The following is a 5,091-nucleotide window of genomic DNA, read 5'->3' as shown; positions in this document are numbered from 1 at the left end:
TAATCATGTGGTTTTTGTCATTGGTTCTGTTTATATGATGGATTACATTTATTGATTTGTGTATGGTTTGAACCAGCCTTGCATCTCAGGGATGAAGTCGACTTGATCGTAGTGGATGAGTTTTTTGATGTGCTGCTGGATTCAGTTTGCTATTATTTTATTGAGGATTTTTGCATTGATGTTCATCAGGGATTTTGGCCTGAAATTTTTGTTGTTGTTGTTGTTGTTGTTGTGTTGCTTCTAGGTTTTGGTATCAGGATGATGCTGGCCTCATGAAATGAGTTAGGGAGGTGTCCCTTTTTTCTATTGTTTGGAATTGTTTTGGAAGGAATGGTACCAGCTCCTTTTTGTACCTCTGGTAGAATTTGGCTGTGAATCTGTCTGGTCCTGGACATTTTGGTTGGTAGGCTATTAAATACTTCCTCAATTTCAGAACTTTCTATTGGTCTATTCAGGGATTCAACTTCTTCCTGGGAGTGTGTATGTGTCTAGGAATTTATCCATTTCTTCTAGATTTTCTAGTTTATTTGCATAGAAGTGTTTATAGTACTCTCTGATGGTAGTTTGTATTTCTGTGCAATCAGTGGTGATATCCCCTTTGTCAATTTTTATGGTGTCTATTTGATTCTTCTCTCTTTTCTTCTTTATTAGTCTGGCTAGTAGTCTATCTGCTTGCTGATCTTTTTTTAAAAAAAAAAACCAGCTCCTGGATTCATTGATTTTTTGAAGGGTTTTTTATGTCTCTATCTCCTTCAGTTCTGTTCTCATCTTAGTTATTTCTTGTCTTCTTCTAGCTTTTGAATTTGTTTTCTCTTGTTTCTCTAGTTCTTTTAATTGTGATGTTAGTGTGTCAAATTTAGATTCTTCCACTTTTCTCCTGTGGGCATTTATTGCTGTAAATTTGCCCTTAAACACTGCTTTAGCTGTGTCCCAGAGATTCAGGTACGTTGTATCTTTGTTCTCATTGGTTTCAAAGAACTTATTTATTTCTGTTTTAATTTCATTATTTACCCAGTAGTCATTCAGAAGCAGGTTGTTCAGTTTCCAGGTAGTTCTGTGGTTTTGAGTGAGTTTCTTAATCCTGAGTTCTAATTTGATTGCACTGTGGTCTGAGAGACTGTTTGTTATGATTTCTGTTCTTTTGCATTTGCTGAGGAGTGTTTTACTTCCAATTATATGGTTAATTTTAGAATAAGTGCAATCTGGTGCTGAGAAGAAAGTATATTCTGTTGATTTGGGGTGGAGAGTTCTGTAGATGTCTATTAGTTTCACTTGGTCCAGAGCTGAGTTCAAGTCCTGAAGTTCCTTGTTAATTTTCTGTCTCGTTGATCTGTCGAATATTGACAATGGAGTGTTAAAGTCTCCCACGATTATCGTGGGAGAGTCTACATCTCTTTGTAGATCTCTAAGAACTTGCTTTATGAATCTGGGTGCTCCTGTATTGGGTGCATATATATTTAGGATAGTTACCTCTTCTTGTTGCATTGATCCCTTTACCATTATGTAATGCCCCTCTTTGTCTTTTTTGATCTTTGTTGATTTAAAGTCTGTTTTATCAGAGACTAGGATTGTAACTCCTGCTTTTTTTTGTTTTCCATTTGCTTCATAAATATTCCTCCATCCCTTTATTTTGAACCTATGTGTGTCTTTGCATGTGAGATGAGTCTCCTGAATATAGCAAACTGATGGGTCTTGACTCTTTATCCAATTTGTCAGTCTGTGTCTTTTAATTGGGGCATTAGCCCATTTACATTTAAGGTGAATATTTGTTATGTGTGAATTTGATCCTGTCATTATGATGCTAGCTGGTTATTTTGCCCATTAGTTGATGCAGTTTCTTCATAGTGTTGATGGTCTTTACGACTTGGTATGTTTTTGCAGTAGCTGGTACCAGTTTTTCCTTTCCATGTTTACTGCTTCCTTCAGGAGCTCTTGTAAGGCAGGTCTGGTGGTGACAAAATCTCTTAGCTTTTGCTTGTCTGTAAAGGATTTTATTTCTCCTTCACTTATGAAGCTTAGTTTGGCTGGATATGAAATTCTGGGTTGAATATTCTTTTCTTTAAGAATGTTGAATGTTGGCTCCCACTCTCTTCTGGCTTGTAGGGTTTCTGCAGAGTGATTTGCTGTTAGTCTGATGGGCTTTCCTTTGTGGGTAACCCGACCTTGTTCTCTGGCTGCCCTTAACATTTTTTCCTTCATTTCAACCTTGGTGAATCTGATGATTATATGTCTTGGGGTTGCTCCTCTCGAGGAGTATCTTTGTGCTGTTCTCTGTATTTCCTGAATTTGAATGTTGGCCTGCTTTGCTAGGTTGGGGAAGTTCTCCTGGATATTATCCTGAAGAGTGTTTTCCAGCTTGGTTGCATTTTCCCCATCACTTTCAGGTATGCCAGTCAAACATAGGTTTGGTCTTTTAACATAGTCCCATATTTCTTGGAGACATTTCTTTTCATTCTTTTTTTCTCTAATCTTGTCTTAATGCTTTATTTCATTAAGTTGATCTTCAATCTCTGATATCCTTTCTCCCACTTGATCAATTCGACTGTCGATACTTGTGTATGCTTCATGAAGTTCTTGTGCTGTGTTTTTCAGCTCCATCAGGTCATTTATGTTCTTCTCTAAACCGGTTATTATAGTTAGCTATTCATCAAACCTTTTTTCAAGGTTCTTAGCTTCCTTGCATGCTCCTTTAGCTCAAAGGAGTTTGTTATTACCCACCTTCTGAAGCCTACTTTTGTCTATTCATCAAACTCATTCTCTATCCAGTTTTGTTCCCTTGCTGACAAGGAGTTGTGATCCTTTGGAGGAGAATAGGCATTCTGATTTTTTGGAATTTTTAGCCTTTTTGTGGTGGTTTTCCTTATCTTTGTGGATTTATCTATCTTTGGCCTTTGATGTTGGTGACCTTTTGGTGGGGTTTCTGTGTGGACTTCCTTTTTGTTGATGTTTATGCTACTCCTTTCTGTTTGTTAGTTTTCCTTCTAACAGTCAGACCCCTCTGCTGCAGGTCTGCTGGAGTTTGCTGGAGGTCTACTCCAGACCCTGTTTGCCTGGGTATCACCAGCAGAGGCTGCAGAACAGCAAAGATTTATGTCTGTTTCTTCGTCTGGAAGCTGCTGCCTTTCTTTCAGGGATGTCCTGCTCAGAGAGGAGGAATCTAGAGAGGCAGTCTGGCTACAGCAGCTTTGCTGAGCTATGGTGGGCTCTCCCAGTTCAAACTTCCTGGCAGCTTTGTTTACACTGTGAGGGGAGAGCCACCTACTCAAGCCTCAGTAATTGTGGACGCTCCTTTTCCCAACAAGCTCAAGCGTCCCAGGTCAACTTCAGACTGCTGTGCTGGCAGCGAGAATTTCAAGCCAGTGGATCTCGGCTTGCTGGGCTTCGTGGGGTTGGGACCTGCTGAGCTAGACCACTTGGCTCCCTGGCTTCAGGGGCGTGAACAGTTCTCCTCACTGGCGTTCCAGGTGCCACTGGGGTATGAAAAAAGATTCCTGCAGCTAGCTTGGTGTCTGCCCAAACAGCTGCCAAGTTTTGTGCTTGAAACCCAGGGCCCTGGTGGCATAGGCACCCAAGGTAATCTCCTGGTCTACAGGTTGTGAAGACCATGGGAAAAGCATAGCATCTGGGCTGGAGTGCACACTTCCTCAAGGCACAGTCCCTCATGGCTTCCCTTGGCTAAAGGAGGGAATTCCCTGACTTTTGTGCTTCCTGGGTTCTGGATGAGTCAATGCCCCACCCTGCTTCGGCTCACCCTTTATGGGCTGCACCCACTGTCTAACCAGTGTCAATGAGATAAGCCGGGTACCTCAGTTGGAAATGCAGAAATCACCCACCTTCTGCATTGATCTCGCTGGGAGCTGCAGACCTGAGTTGTTACTATTTGGCCACCTTTCCAGTTGGGTGCTGAAGATCAATTTCTTAAACTTAATGCCTTCATCTTCCCCTCAAGGAAGACAAGTACTTTAGCATGCTTATTCTCTCCCTCCCCAGCCTCCACCTTCAAGAATGTCTGTCTTATCAATAGTTCTGGAATGTCATGAATATACTTTGTTTGTGGCTTCTGCTAATCTTCACTAAATTATTTACGCAAACTTTCCTTCCCATATAATGTGCAAATTCCTCCTGGAATCTCTCTGCTGTTAGACTTCTAACAAAACTGCTTTCATCCTTACATGGAAGGCCTTCTGAGGGTCATTCTTTGAGAATATCTTTATAGCAATTCACATTTAAATTACTGGTTAACTGGATAAAAAAATTCTAAGTTCAAAGTTTTGTTTTCAACACCTAGAAAATATTACTACATTATCTTTCTCTTTCCTGTGTCTCTGTTCCAAAATTTTATAACAATCTTATTCTGTTTTCTTAATGTGTTTTTCTCTTTGTCTCTGGAAACAAAAAATGTTCTCTTTGATGTTTTCAAATTTCATAATATTATGTTTACGTGAGGTACTTCTTTTCTGTCTGTTTTGATACTGAGATAGTTTGGCTCTTAATTTTTTCCATATTTCCTATATTGTAACACATAGATCTTCAGAGTTTCTCTTTCACCACCATGTTCGTTAACCTTACTTTAAGGACATTCCTCCTTCTGACAACATTTGGGAGAATTCTTTGACCAGCTCATTAGCAGACTTGAACTATATTCTTTCCAATATTTAGCCCAGCTTTTTAATATTTTACCTCTGCTGTAACATTTTTCATATTCATGGTTTCCAGCTGGCTCTTCATTTTTCTTTCTTTCTTTCTTTTTTTTTGAGACTCAGTCTCGCTGTATCACCCAGGCTGGAGCGTAGTGGCACAAACTCGGTTCACTGCAACCTCTGCCCCCCAAGTTCAAGCGATTCTCCTGCCTCAGCCTCCTGATGAGCTGGGACTACAGGCGTGCACCACCATGCCCAGCTAAGTTTTATATTTTTAGTAGAGACAAGGTTTCACCATGTTGGCCAGGCTGGTCTGGAACTCCTGACCTCAGGCAATCCTCCCACCTTAGCCTCCCAAAGTACTGGGATTACAGGCATGAGCCACCACACCTGGCCTCAGTTGGCTCTTCTTTATAACTGAATATTCCTATTTCTTTTTTATTTCTTGGGA

This window comes from Rhinopithecus bieti, unplaced genomic scaffold, assembly GCF_001698545.2.
Source record: "Rhinopithecus bieti isolate Rb0 unplaced genomic scaffold, ASM169854v2 scaffold_14700, whole genome shotgun sequence".
In the NCBI taxonomy this organism is placed as follows: Eukaryota; Metazoa; Chordata; class Mammalia; order Primates; family Cercopithecidae; genus Rhinopithecus; species Rhinopithecus bieti.
Note: the sequence above shows the minus strand (reverse complement) of the source record.